The 15680-nt window shown below is 40.0% G+C and overlaps 1 long non-coding RNA gene across 2 annotated transcripts in view; it reads right to left on the reverse strand.

Moving 5' to 3' along the window:
* Positions 1 to 2292, reverse strand: part of LOC114644171 (uncharacterized) — a 2726-nt gene extending 434 nt beyond the window's left edge. The window contains exons 1-3 of one of the 2 annotated variants that reach the window (XR_007934552.1): positions 2101 to 2292; positions 1211 to 1359; positions 319 to 483 (exon numbers count right to left, since the gene is read on the reverse strand). This is a non-coding gene — a long non-coding RNA (uncharacterized LOC114644171). Of the gene's footprint in view, positions 1 to 318; positions 490 to 1210; positions 1360 to 2100 lie in introns of both variants that reach the window. The other variant, XR_003714909.2, reaches the window with a different exon arrangement.
* Between the last annotated feature and the right edge of the window lie 13388 nt (positions 2293 to 15680).

Here is a 15680-nt window from a genome sequence, read left to right on the forward strand (position 1 = left end):
AGTGGGCTTGTTTAAGTTTTTCGAAATTCCTGACATTTGTAGCCTGGCACTTCTCTATTGGCAAAGCATTCTAGATTTTGTTGCACGAGTACAGAAAGCTGCTGGTTTTTATAGTTGATCTTGGAATAAAAAGCAAAGTAACGTTTGAGAAAAGAAATGTTGGAAGTGGACACTCCAAAATACAGGCAGGGTCTAAAATACTCAAAGCCTTCTAATTATTTAATAGAACCTTGAAATCAATTCTATGTGAGACAGGTGGCCAGTGTAATGAGACCAAGACAGTTTTCCGAAGAAAAGAAAAACAAAATATCCCAATACCTCGTGATCACTTGGCAAAGGCACAGCAGATCAGACCAGAGATTGAGATGGAGGATTCTAGAAGTGCCAGGCAGGAGCGCCAGCCGCTACTTCAACATGGCACACATCTCTCCGTCCTTCTTCTTTAACTGCTGCCCCATAACACGACCGAGCTCTTCTATTTCACTGTAACTGTTAAAAACATAAACACAGTAGATACATGATGTTCACTAATTGGAGTTCAAACATTAATAAAGTGTACCCTTACTTCTTATTCTGTCTCCTTTCTTGGTTCACCTGTAGATCAATTATTACCAAAGTAAACCATCACAATAGATAAAGGTCTGCTTAGAGTAAAGTCTAACTAATAATATTATTCTTAATTATTGTGGTTTTTTGTTGGATTTTGAAAGAACCCCAACTTAACTGTTCTTATGTGTAGCATCATTTTTTTCCTTTTACATTATGCATACAGTAGACATTGTGTTATAATCTCTGTATATCTGAACTTCTAATGTGTTTTGCTCAGGTGTCATTACTTATATGAAAACATCTTCGTTTTTCATTCCCGCCTTAGTTTTGTTTAAATTTAAAATTAAGTCTTGGTTCTTTCAAAATCCAACAACAAAGTACAGTAATTTAAGAAAATAAATGTTATTTTGCAACACGGAACAACATCCCTGTTTAGTGACTGCTGGGACTGATGTGCCTCAGTCTCTGTGTTTGCGAGGATTCACACTCTGAGGCTTTCTGTCTAAAATTAAAAAGCCAGTGTTAGTTACTGGACAGAGTGAGCAGACATACAATACAGTATTGAAGACAGCAATATTATACATCAAATAATAAATATGGGGAGGCTTTGCAGGAATTGTGCATAAATTACTTCTGAAACTGGAAGCCTCAGTAGTCATACCTGTAGAAATAGCAAATCTAATATGAACTGCACATCATCTCGAATTGGGAATCTTAAAAGCAGAAGAAAAGAACATCCAATTGTGTCTCAGAATTTGGGTACACTGGCATCTGTTTAGCCACATGGAAGGCTGGTTACCACTGGGCATCCTGTAGGATCAAGAGAAAAAATACAATAAAGGAGCATTGTACTTCTAACTGCAGCAATAAGAAATAAGGTATTTCTAAGGAGCAAGCCTTCTCCATTATATTCAGTTAAATGTATGTGTGTGAACTTCTATAAGCTTATAAGACGTGACAACAGCAGGTGCCCAGTCTGTCACTGTGCCACATCAGACGCACACCACACTTCTCTGATGGCATTGGATATAAATTTTAAAATTGCCTGTTTTCAGCCATGGAATTTTTTTCTACTAAATAAAGGTTAAAGAAATCCATTAACAATTTGTAATGCTGTTATCTGCATCCTACTTTCTTGTAATAACTTAGTTGTTGCTACTCTTGTATGTAATATAGCCTTAATCATTATATTTTGTTAACTTTATTATGGATAAACTACTGCATTGATGTAATCTGATATCAACATAATAAAAAAATACCTTTGGAGGGCACACTTTACAACGGTCGAGTGTCAGACGTGCTCTCCTAATTCTATTCCTAATTCGACACCTCGATTACATTGTTTTGCTTAATTATCAGCCTGCCGTTCGCTCTTTAAAATAAAAAATGTGGACAAATGTTAAAAGAAACACACCACCAGATGCTAATAGGATGTTACGAAATAAATGACATACATCTATTAATCCATTAACCCAAACACGGAAAATGCTGTGATTTTTACGATTAAACCACGAGATTACGAAGTGGTTTAACTAAAAATGATGTACTTACAAAAAGCTGTACATATCCATTATAAAGTTCACAGACACACGTCGCCTTTCATTTCGCTCCCTCTTCATTCGACTGGAGTTAAGTTTTTCAGGTGACACATCTTCCATGACGTTATAAAATTCAAAAGTTGCTATCTTTTCCAGTAACAAGTCCACTTACAGACGGAGTTAAACGACAACACAAAAATGACTCGCACAAGTCAAACCCGATGAGTGACGCGTGTCATTCAACATGCACAGAACAAATCGGGCAGCGTCGTGAAATGAATTTTAATTAAGCAGCGCGTGCGTGAGACAAATCGGATGGGGACTCGTGTCGCAAAGTAAAAAAAACGCAGATCGGGCAGGGTTGTAATAGTAAAGCTCTGCGCATGCGTGCGCAAATCGGGTAGGCACCGCAGATCGGGTAGCGACAGGGGGGTCTGGGGAGAGGATGTCCAGAGGTGGGACCCGAGCCAGCATACCCTGTTTCGACCTGCGCCCAACTCCGCAGCTGGAGTCCTCCCCAAGGCGTGGCCTGACACCCCGTCCTCTCAATCCATGTGGTCCAGGAAAGTCACTAGCTGCCTTTTCTTCAGCCAGCAGAGCCTGGGCACCTATCTTTCTGCTTCGGCGATGTTGTATAATGACTCAGTGCCCCTTCTCCCCATTGGATTGGGGGAGGCTCTGTTCACCCAGGCCACACACCAGTCCTTAAAATCCTTTTTCTCATTGGGCTCTTCGACCACAACCCAGTCGTTAACAAAGAGAGATACTACTCCTGGCGGTGGATCACTTGGCTCATGTGTTGATGAACTGTGAGATCTAATGTGACTTACAGGACACATTGATCATCGACACTTTGAACGCACCTTGCAGCCCAGAGTCACTCCCAGGACCATGCCTATCCGAGGGTCACCTAGGAAGTTTGCATGATCCCAGGTAACCTTCATCCCACTAAAAGCAGAACTGTAGAGTGCAGCTGCCTTGTGTCTTCATGCCCATTTTGTGGATGGCGATGTTCCACACCTCCCTGGCCACAGAAGAGGCCAGTTGGTAGTCGGCAAAAGTACATCAGACTGGAACCCTCCTAACTCTGTGCACTTCCACTGTGTGGGAAGTCCATTCTCTCAGTGAGGCATGCCAGCGCCAGCCACCAGAGACATCACCCAGTGCAGTCCACCTGGTCAACTGGCACACCAGTATCCCACTGCCTGGCACTGTGTCCGGAAGGTGCCCAGCCTCCCCCATTCGACTCAGACCTCAGCTCAGACAAGGTGACCCGATGAATTTAAGCATATTACTAAGCGATGGAAAATAAACTAGCCAGGATTCCATCAGTAACAGCAAGTGAAGAGAGAAGAGCCCAACCCTACCTGGGCCTGGGAAATGTGGTGTACAGCGTTGGGCAGTGGCCCAAGTCCTTCTGATCGAGGCCCTGTCCATGGACAGTGTGAGGCCGGTGTGTCAGCCCTCATCATGTCGGGATCAGGTCTCCTCAGAGTCTCAGACATCTACATGTAATGTGTCATGTCAGGGTTACCAAAGGGCTTTAAGGAGATGACTGATTGATAAAATCAGCCTGCATGGTCAGTTTATCTGATTAAAAATAATGAAATATTAGTAAACATTTCTTATCATATTTGATGATTTTATTAAGCTTATGTAAAATGTGCACGTTGCCTCCCACTTCATTTTTAAAGCAAGAGGGCTTTTTTTTGTAATAACATATAATCAGCTTTCTTTTTATAACTGCTGAACAATTTTCAAGCTTCAGCATTATAAATTTTATTATTTTAAAAATGAAAACAAAAATGTTCAATATAAAATTATCTATGCATATAACTTTAAACCCTATTGAAAAAAATAAAAAATAACCCTACCCCCCCCCCACCATCTAAAAGAAAATATTCTTAAATTATAAGCACAAGAAAGGCTTCTACACCAAACTGTAATTAGCAGTCGACAAACAAAACCCCAAAGTGTGGCACCTTCTGCCTGTGACTGGTGTGTCTCTGGACAGGTGGGCTCTGGAGGACCTCCACAGCATCACCTTAACTTCTCTAAAGATGATAATTACTGCTAAGAAAATCCAAAGACTCCGAACCTCATGAGTCGTGTCAGTTAGAGGTGTCAGCCAGGCGCTCATTAGCCGCTTCCAGCTCCTGCTGCTCTGGGCCTGAGGGTTTGAGTCTCTCAGGCTGCAGGCTTCATGTCACAATAACTCATCCTCAGCGAGCCTCTTTAATATCACAAATACAATCTCTTTGTTTTTAAATATTTGATGAAATTCTTTGTTCATTGTGTATATTCTTTATTCTTTTTGTAAATAAATAAAAACACACACACATAAATACATCTGAGCCTCTGTCCATCAGCAACATTTCATACATTAAAATCAAAAGGGGGGATTTGTTTTAAATTTAAATCAATAAATGCAGGGAGGGCCGTCTATTGACCAAAGATTCCACTTCAGCTCCCTGTAACCTCGAGGGTCTCACTTGGCCTGTCTAGATGACTAAAAAAAATGTCAAATGAGTTTTTTTTTTTCAGTCATTTTAGGATCAAGTGACAGTTAAAGGAAAAAAAAATCAAATCCATAATTTACTTAATTTGTTCCATATTTAATTTTCAGGTTTGTGACAATTCTTTTAAATTCTGCATATCTTTAAATACAAATCTCCCTTTACCCTTTGACCAAATTTTACAGAGCTGCTCTCAGTATTCCTGGGAATGTCTAAAATGCATCTTTTGTGGATCTGTAAAAATCAGAATTAAAAAAGACAGATTAGAAAACTCAGTTACTTGGTTTGCCAAAACAGATTTTTAAGGAAGAATCAGGCTTGAATATTTGATGCCACCATTAATCTGAATGCCTTCTAAACTGCATATAACTAATAAAACATCAAATATGTAAGAAGGAAAAAGAATGTAATAAAGTGCAGAATACAGTGCTTACTGTGATTGTAGTTTTATTGTGCCTTTCTGTAAAGCCTTTGTTTTTTGGCACAGTTGCACCTTCATATTTTATGTGCTTGATTGCTTTTGAATGTCTAATTGCAACAATTAAGATCCTGGAATAGAGAGCCAGCATTACAGAAAATGGGAGAGAAAAAGCAAACAGCACACTAATAATAATCATATTAATGATAAAAACGCAAAAGCCAACACAGAAACATCCTTCACTATGTGTAATGGGCAGCATGGGGTGGCTGACATTCTGGCTGGGATGGATGATTCCTTGTCTGACCGGAATACCCTTAGAATGAAGGATGTGGGGGGGCATCCTGACCTGGATGGTGAGTTGTACCTTTCCTGGTCATGAGGCCATCATCATGGATGGACAGGAGGAGACTGCTTCTCAGAGCCATGTGCTTTCCCTGTACACTGGGTGGTGACCCCGCAGGGCTGTGTGGGTGGTGTAGTTTTGGTGGGCAGGATTGCTGGGGTCCTCGGGTGCTGCTAGGGTGAGCTTCTTGAGGCAGACCCTGACCTGGAAATGCTTCCTGTATGCAGTGTGGTAGCTCCCAGGTCCGCTTCCCCCAGAGAGTCTGAGTCGAGAGAATAGTGGCACGAAGTGGAGATGGATAGAGTTCAATTAATGAACTGCGGAAAACATTAAGGTATTTGTGGTAATAAATCTCTTTATTGGAATCAGAAACTGTCTGTGCTGTTGTGTCTGGGGTGCTGCAATCCCCACTAGTGGTTCACAATAGGCAACCATTAAATAAATTTGAATGGTGTTGATGCAGACTGAAAAAAATTGTAATGGGCAATGTTCAATAACTGTCAAATAAGATGGATGAACTGTCTGAGCTTATAGCGGGTTTTGATGGCACATACAAGTTCAATGGCATTTTGTGCTTTACGGAGTGCTGGCTTAAACCTGATATACCTGACTCTGTGTCAATGCTGGATGGACTTCATCTTATCCAAGCAGACAAAGACCCTGTGCGGAGTGAAAAAAAGACTGGAGGGGGACTGATCATCTATGTGAATATCGAATGGTGTAAAAAGGGAGCAGATTACAGTTAAAACTGCTCTGGGAGATAACTGACATCATCCTGAAGAAGCGAAATTGTCAACGCTAAACACACACCCAAAGGTCTTCACCTGAAATGAAGGCTCTAGGAGTCAGTGGATAGGCAAACAGAGTAATTAGCTTTAATGCAATAAAACAATAACGCGGACTCAACCCAATTAGGCCAAATTGAGCTGAGCCCCAAACAGGCCAAAAATCACAGTTTATATAATAATTTCTTATCATCCTGACCTCGCTCGAAGCAGCTCATTCGCTGCTTTCCCCTGACTCCTTTTCTGCAGCTGGTCTAATTAACTTTTATTAGAACCACCAATATTTCTTATTTTCTGTCAATTATCTTTATTTTTCTGCTTTGCTTATTTTTAGGCCAACAGGTGCTTTCCCTTCTTCCATCCTTGAGCCGTCTTTATCTCATCATCCTCCCTTCCTGGGTCCTCTCGCTCGGTTATATTGGTAGTGAGAGCTAAGCTCTAATTCAAAAGAAATATGGCATGTGCCTTTAGATAGATAGATAGATAGATAGATAGATAGATAGATAGATAGATAGATAGATAGATAGATAGATAGATAGATAGATAGATTATAGATAATATTTATAGTATTAAACTACATCATTCTCATGACAACATTACAATATAAAAATATTTCATAACTTTGAAAGTTATATTTTATAGGATGTAAAGAATTAGGTATGACTAAAACTGGTTTTAGCCTAAATACTAATGCACCTTTAAGGGCACGTGCATAGACGGCACTGTTTATTTGTTTATTATTTTGTATTAAAACATTTGATGCAATTATGAAAGGCATATTCTACTATACAGTCCATCCATTTTCTACTCTACTGATGCAGATCAAGGTCAAATGGATGTTATGCACATTTGGGCAGCATCAGGTGCAAGGTATGAAGCAATATAGGACGGGATGTCAGTCATTCACAGAGTACATTTTTACACATATCCAGATTCACTTATATAGCACCTGTTTTGATTGACCAATTATATTATCTTATACAGGTGGTACCCCACAATTCGACCCTAATCCGTTGCTGGACTAGGGTCGAATTGTGAATCGGTCGAATTGCGAGACACCATTTCCCATACAAGTCTATGGGAATTCAATTAATTGGTTGCAGGGCCAAGAAAAAACCCCACTTAATTGTAGCAAAAAGATTCAAAGATTTTTGTGCGACGCACAGAGAGATAGAGGAGTTACACGAAAAGCTTCTATCTACTTTAAATAAGGAGGGAACGATTAAGAAACAGAAAAAGACATTCGCAGAAAAGTCTAAGAAATAGAATGAATTTGCTGTCGCTACTACGGCACGGCTGAAAGATGCAAATAGACTGCTAACACACACATCTGATGAACAGCTAGTTAATCAATTAGAAGAGATGCAATTACAAGAACGAGATCGCTCACCAACCAACTCACCACTCTACATCGCTCACCAACCAACTCTACATCGCATTTGACGTTTTGCGTCTCTCAACCTGCACGCTGCACAGAGCGCGTGCAGGTCGAATTACGGGGCAGAGGTCGAATTGCGGGAGGTCGAATTGCGAGGTACCACCTTTATCTTTGATAGATAGGTAGATCTAGATAGATAGATCTTTAATGTCATCATCACTTTTACAAATGAAATTGAAGAAGTGGAAGACTGACATCGCAAAGACATGAAGTTGGTATAGAAAACTTAACACAGACACAGAAAGAACACAGAAACTACACAGGCAGTGTCCAGAATAGAGTCTGAACACAGGACTATCTCTGAGAAAATGGTGCCAATCCAATCACTGTGCTCCTCGTGTTATTAGCACATATGCTCACAGTATTTCTTGCATTTTTTCACAGTATTTCACTATACAAAGATAGCAGTTGCAAATTAGGCAAAAATGTAACACTTTATGAAAATGAAGGAGTATACAGTCAACAATGGTGATACACCAGGCTTACCTAGTGTACTTTCAGTGCACCTGTTTTCTTATATCATCCATCCATTATCCAACCCTTTGAATCCGAACACAGGGTCATGGGGGTCTGCTGGAGCCAATCACAGCCAACACAGGAACCAATCCCAGGCAGGGTGCCAACCCACCGCAGGACACACACCAACACACCAAGCACACACTAGGGCCAATTTAGAATCTCCAATCCACCAAACCTGCATGTCTTTGGACTGTGGGAGAAAACCCATGCAGACACGGGGAGAACATGCAAACTCCACACCAGTACATCTAACCTGTATGTCTTTTGACTGTGGGAAGAAACTGACATACTCACGGGAAGAACATGCAAAGTGCACACAGAAAGCACTCTAACCCAACTCTCCTTGCTGCTAACACCGCAACACCCTTTTTTGAGAGCAAAGATGGTGAATAAAACACACTGCACTGTTTTGTTGTAACACTATTAAATTCAGTAGTTTAATGAGTAGCAAATTCCCCGTATAAGCATATGCTGACCATGAAATGAATTAATTTCCAATACCTTTTCTTTTTCTAACTTTGGAATGATTTCCTGTAGACTTTTGCTCTTCAAAAAGTCAAAAAACTGGTCATACATTATGTCTTGTGAGGCCATTCTTACCTGGAGACTGAAAATACTAAAAATAAAATTTTAAATGATTAATTTTTGTATCAAATCAGTATTTCTTTAATCCTTGGATAAAATTTTATTTAAAGCATTATAATTTTAGTTGCTGTCAATTTTAGGGTTTGTCATTGCCAGGAACTCATTTTATGTGTGAGTATTGTATTTCAAAATTATAAAAATCAAAAACAACACATTTACAAAACATGTTTGAAAACTACAAATTTAACAGGCTGTCTGGTTGGCAATGATATTGATGAGACAGACACAGACCTGGTACATAAAGATGGAGACAAGGGTGGACAGCACCTGATGAATGACAGAAGTATGTGCGATATGAAAATAATGAATATTGATAGTTCATTCATTTAACATATTTAACCATTTTTTAACTTCTGACAGAAGTTTAGTATTATTACATTTTTCCTCTGTCAGGTTTGGCTTTTAGGATTCGACATGACTGCTTACTGTTTTAAGATATTCTCACACTTGTAATGCATCTGTTTTCTGAAACAGAAACAGTACATAATTAAATATAAAGTGTATATGTAAACGTTTCATATCGAGAAAGACAGACAAAACATTTCACACCTTTCTTTTTTATTTATTAAAAACTACAATAAAAAGGTTCATTTGATATAATTTAAAAAAGTATTACACAGGATTTTTGTGTAGAATGTTGTGGGTAAATTCTAAATTAGACAGTTTTTGACAGCAAAAACTGTAAGAAAATTGTTAATAAATACAATTACAATATTTATATGTAATGAAAATACACTGAATAGCAGCTTCTAAAATTTCAATCGTTGTCTATACTTGTTTACATCGCAATTGAATCCAAATCTTCCAACATAAACATAATTACTTTAAATGTAAAGGAATATAGTAGTGAAATAAACTGTTTTATATTAAAACACGTGTCTTAAAAAAGCAAATAGGGTTAAGAACAATCTTTACTTTAAGATTGTTGCTGTGAGCTGCTTTTCGACTTCGTTTAGGCAATACGAATGTTAGCTAAAAGTAAGATTGCAGTAGCAATCCAATCACGTTTTATTTTTGCCAATGAAACCCTTGTCAAGTTTAATGAGTTACGTTTTACCTAGTCGGGCTATGGCCCTTGGGACATCCACCTCACCACCGTCATCTCCAATTAGCAGGTGTGCTTGCACTTGGCAATGCACTCTGGTACTGTATACTAAATCTAGTATGCACCCGTCCATTTTTGACGACCCAGTAACATATAACATTTAAATTACACATATTATGGTTAGGCAGTAGTTAACGATGAGCACGTTGCTGTTACGTTTAAACATTATCTTTACTAAAACAATTCAAAATGCGTTATCTTTACCACTAGTAGTATTTTGAATTAGACACCTTTCACTCGAACCGTTGTTTTAACAGAGCTGTATGTCATCATTAAAACAGAACTTCTGGATATACTTATATTGTATGTCTATCAACCTATATTATCATTGAAATATATGATTTAGGTTTAATTTTTGTTTTGAGTTCTAAATTACCTCTGCCTTGCATATGCCTGCGTTGGAAACCTGCGCTGAGATGGATGTGCGAGTACACGAGTCACTGTTAGTTGGCAATGTGCAGACACTACTGCAAGATTCCTGCTACTTTTGCAAAATAATGCAATACGTTTACGATATAATGAAATTATTATTGCAAAAAAATGCGATTCTTTTGCGATATAATGCAATTAATATTGAGAAATAATGTAATTCTTTTGTGAAATAACGCAATTTTTTTTAAGCTTCCGTAGATTAGATCCTGCCAGGTTTTGAAAAAGTTCTGCACAGATCCTTTAACTGAGAATTTGATTTTTTCCAATTTCACTACAATAGTGTAGTGAAGGCAATCACTCTGTGAGCCCACCAAACACAGCTGTTAATGGGTTAGAAGGAATTGTGACACCAAGACTGTCTGAAAGGCACTTAAAACATTTTGCCCAGAATGACAACTTGGTTAACTTGGTGCAGGCCCAAAACATGTGACCCAGTGAGGCTGGAGCTTGATTGCAATGTTTCACAGGTTGGATCTTGCCCTGGAAACATTTTGGACAGTTTCAAGCTAGACAGATGTGCTCAATATATAATTTTGAGTTGAATAATTGTATGCTTTGCGCATATGGAGCGCGAGTGAATTCTCTGCATTGCTACCTTCCACTCCTTTTCTGATATGTTGAGTGAGAGATCCTTTTCCCATTGTCCTCTTGGATCTTTGAAAGAGAGAGACAGTAAAATAATTTTATATATTGCTGAAATTCTGCCTGAGTCTTCAAAACTGAGCAATATTTTTTTCCAGCATAGAGGAAGGTGGGAGATGGGGAAAATCAGGCAGGTTCTGTTTAACAAAGTTTCTAATTTGAAGATAGTGAAAGAAATGTGTTGCTGGAAAATTAAATTTGGAATGTAATTGTTCATAGGATGCAAAGATGTTGTCTATATAAAGATCTCTAAGCAATTCAATCCCAAATGTTTTCCAGATATTAAAAACTGCATATGTTTGCGAGGGTTGAAAAAGGTGGTTCTCCTGCAGAGGTGCCACAGATAAAAGATTCTCCACCTTAAAATGCTTTCTACATTGGTTCCATATTCTGAGTGAGTGAAGCACAATTGGGTTATTAGTATATTGCCGATGCCTTGCATTTATTGGGGCACAAAGCAGGGAATATAAAGAAGTACTGCAGGATTTTATTTCAATAGCGGACCAAGCCTGTGTACGTTCATCTATTTGTGTCCAGGTTTTTATAGCTTGTATGTTTGCTGCCCAGTAATAAAACTGAAAGTTAGGTAGAGCCATGCCACCTTCTGCCTTAGGTCTTTATAGAGTTGCTCTTTGGATATGTGGATGTTTTAAGTTCCAAATAAATGAGGTTATGGTTGAATCTAATTGCTTAAAGAATGATTTATTGATGTATATTGGAATGTTTTGAAATAAAAAGAGAAGCTTAGGAAGGATATTCATCTTAACAACATTAATTCTTCCAGCTAGAGTGAGATGGAGGGTTGACCATCTATGCAAGTCTTGCTTAATTTTTTCCATACAGACGGCAACATTTTGTTGATAGAAAGCTTTATATTTATTTGTGATATTTACCCCTAGGTATTTAAACTGATCTGCAATAATAAAAGGGAAGGTGTCCAATCTAATATTATATGCTTGAGAATTCACTGGGAAGACCACACTTTTATTCAAATTTTTCTGAGACCAGAGATCTTTTGAAATTCTGTTAGTGCTGTTAGGACTGCAGGCACAGTATTTTGTCGGTTTAATATATACAAAACCATATAATCTGCATATAGAGAAACTTTCTGTTCCAGTCCTTCTCTGATAATCCCTTTTAACTGATGCTAAGATGCTGACCGTTTTACCTACCGAGAGAACATACCGTCGTTATCGTTACAGCAGTATACATACCTCCTCAGGCTAATGTTAAGTCAGCGCTTGAAAAATTGTTTGACGTTATCAGTAAACAACAGAACTCGCACTCTGATGCAGTTTTTATCATTGCTGGGGATTTTAATCAAGCAAATCTTAAGGATGTGTTCCCCAGATTTTATCAGCATGTACATTGTAAAACCAGAGGGGAGAACACCTTAGAGCAGGTCTATACAAACATAAAAGACGCCTATAAGGTCATTCCACACCCCCACCTCGGCCAGTCTGATCATCTCTCTTTGTCTCTTGTTCCAGCGCACAAAGCCCTTATCAGTAGTACTAATCCAATTAGCAAGACTGTTAAAGTCTGGCCTGAAGCGGCCATTTGCCAACTCCAGGACTGCTTTGAACAAACAGACTGGAATATATTTTTTCATCAGACAGACTTAGAGACATATACAGTACTTCATCTGTGCTGTCATATATTAATTACTGTGTGGACAATGTCACTGTCAACGAAAGGATTAACTTGGTGGACTTATGGCCGTAAGCATATGTGCCCAGCATCTGATCCAGTCGATCTACTCCAGCCATTTTACAATTGTACTCCTCAAGCGCAACAGGCTTGTCCAGCTTCCTACCTGCTGGGTTTCCCTTTGAACGAATTTGTTTTTCACACAAATTGTTAGTGTGAACTGTACTAAGGCAAGTGACCCGTTTCACATCATGCCATGCCAATGCCACCAAGTTATCCGCCCGCATGAAAACAGGATTGTCCCCTCTTTTCAACTTCAGCCTGTCGGGCTTCAGCTGTAAAGGCATGTGTCTCCTATTCACCCTGACTGTGCCACAAGCTCCTATTCCCCTGCTCTGTAGCTCCATGAACAACTCTGGAGATGTGTAGAAATTGTCCATGTAAACAACATGTCCCAAATGTTCATACCCCTGAAGCAGCTCCAGCACAACCTGAGTTGTCAAAGGACAGTTCTCTCTCTGAAATGAATGTTTTCCTGTGTAGGTAATTACTTTCAGGCAGAAGCCAGTGTTTGCTTCTGCCAGTACAAAGTCCTTTATGCCATACTTGGTGGGCTTGTCTGGCATATATTGTCTGAAAAAAAGCCGTCCCTTATATTTTACCATGGATTCATCCACAGACAAATCACGGCCAGGCTGATAAAATTGTTTATATGTAGGCTCCACAATGTCAAGCAGGGGCTGAACTTTGTACATCGGATTATAGCCTGGCTCACCCCTTGGAATTTGCTCCTTGTTATCACAAAAGTGAATGAAGCTTTGCAGCAGCACGTACCGATCACACGGCATAACCTGTCCAAAACCACCCGGTGACAAAGCACGTTTGGACCAATGCTCCCTGAAATTATATCGCCAGTCCAGTCCCATCTCAATCTGCAATGCCACAAAGCCCTTCACCTCGTCTTTTGTTGTGGGTTTCCACTTTGAAAAACGAGACCGCGGAGCGAGCGCATCCCGCGATTCAAAAAATTGTTCAGCATACCTGTTTGTCTCTTCAGATATCAGCTGAAAAACTGCCTCAGGGAAAAACAGTTTGAAATAATCCAGCGGCTTGTAATCCGTTGTGTCCAGCAGCAAGCCGTGCCTTCTTGTAAAGTCAGTTAGCCAAATCGGCTCCCATGGATCAATTTCTGGGTATTCCTCCCATGCGAACCTTGCCGTAGGTGTACTGGCAGCACGAATGCGCTCAGCTGCCAGCTGAGCAGCTGGGGTGGCATCGGCTGGTCTCCGATCGGCTGATGCCGGCTCCTCAATCTCTTCCTCAATCTCTTGATCGCTGTCTATGAAATCCGACTCTGAGAAATCAGAGTCGGGCTCCGCGATTATGCGCAAAATGTCTTCTGCCGAGTATTTTCTTTTCTGTCTACCCAAATGAAAAACCATGGATGAATAGTGAAGTGAAACAGCTGCTCAGGGAAAGGGACAAAGCCTTTAAATTAGGAGACACTTCAGCCTATAGAGCTGCCAGAGCCAACCTCAAGAAGGGCATCAAGTCTGCTAAACTAATGTACAAACAACGGCTTGAGGAGGACTTTGACAGTAACTGAAACTCACAGCTGATGTGGCAAGGCATCCGATTAATCACGGATTTCAAAAAGAAAAATGACGTACAATACACACTGGCCAATAACAATGCCAGCCTAGCAGAGGAACTTAACAGTTTCTTTGCACGGTTTGATAAGGACAATAACTAGCCTCCAGTCAGCTTCGAGCTGACCAGAGACTCACAGCCTGCAGTCGTACACATACATGATGTGCAGCGGGCAGTCGAAAACATCAATACGAGGAAGGCAGCAGGTCCTGATAATGTGCAAGGACGTGTGCTCCAGGCCTGCGCCTGACCAATTAAGTGGAGGTATTTACACACATATTCAACATATTTTGGATCATACCTAACCAGCTGATCCAAAAACTCTATGCACTAGGACTTGCTCCGTCCATATGCAATTGGTTACTGGATTTTCTCACCAACCGCCCCCAGTCTGTCAGGATGGGCAAACACACATCCTCCACCCTTACCCTGAGCACTGGTGTGTCTCAAGGATGTGTACTAAGTCCCCTTCTCTAGGCACTCTTCACCCATGACTGTCAACCCATCCACCAATCAAACATTATTGTTAAATTTGCGGATGATATGTCATTGGGCTTGTAACAGACAACAATGAAGCTGCATATAGGGAAGAGGTTCAGAATCTGACAGCATGGTGCAACACCAACAACCTGGTCTTGAATACCAAAAAGACCAAAGAAGTTATTCTGGACTTTAGGAGCACTAAAAAGACCAATCACAGTCTGATAACAATCAATGCAGGTGCTGTGGAGAGAGTTTCCAGCTTTAAGTTTCTAGGAGTCACCATCTCAGAGGACCTGTCCTAGGCTGACAACAACTTGGCTATAATAGGCAAAGCACAATAACACCTCTATTTTCTCAGGAAGCTAAGGAGAGCTGACCTCCCCCAGAAGCAGCTGGTTCATTTTTATAGATGGACTATAGAGAGCATCTTAACTGCATGATGGCCTGGTACAATAGCTGCACCAAGGCTGCTAAAGAAGCCCTGCAGCGGGTCGTAAAAACAGCAGAGGCCATTACTGGGACTGAACTGCCATCACTTGAACTCTTGTATAAGACTTGTTGTGTGAGGAGGGCCAAAAACATTCTCAAGGACAAAATTCATCCTGGAAATTCTTTGTTTGAGCTCCTATCGTCAGGAAGACACTTTACTGAAGGCAGCACTTTCTCCATCCTACTGCTAGGACTTTGGGGAGTATCTTAACATCATTATTCAGAAGTGAAATTGGTCTGTATGATGCACATTGTAATAAGTCCTTATTTTGTTTGGGAAAGACAGTGATTAATGTTTAGCGAAATTTTTGAGGTAGAATTTGATTGTCTTATGCTTCTGTAAATGTTGCTAATAAGAGTGAAGCTAGCTGAGTGGAGAATTTCTTATAAAATTCGACAGGGTAGCCATCAGGGCCTGCTGCTTTCCCGCTCTGAAGTGACTTTATAGCATCTAGTAATTTTGATAGCGCCAGAG

Source organism: Erpetoichthys calabaricus, chromosome 3 (genome assembly GCF_900747795.2).
Source record: "Erpetoichthys calabaricus chromosome 3, fErpCal1.3, whole genome shotgun sequence".
Classification (NCBI taxonomy): Eukaryota; Metazoa; Chordata; class Cladistia; order Polypteriformes; family Polypteridae; genus Erpetoichthys; species Erpetoichthys calabaricus.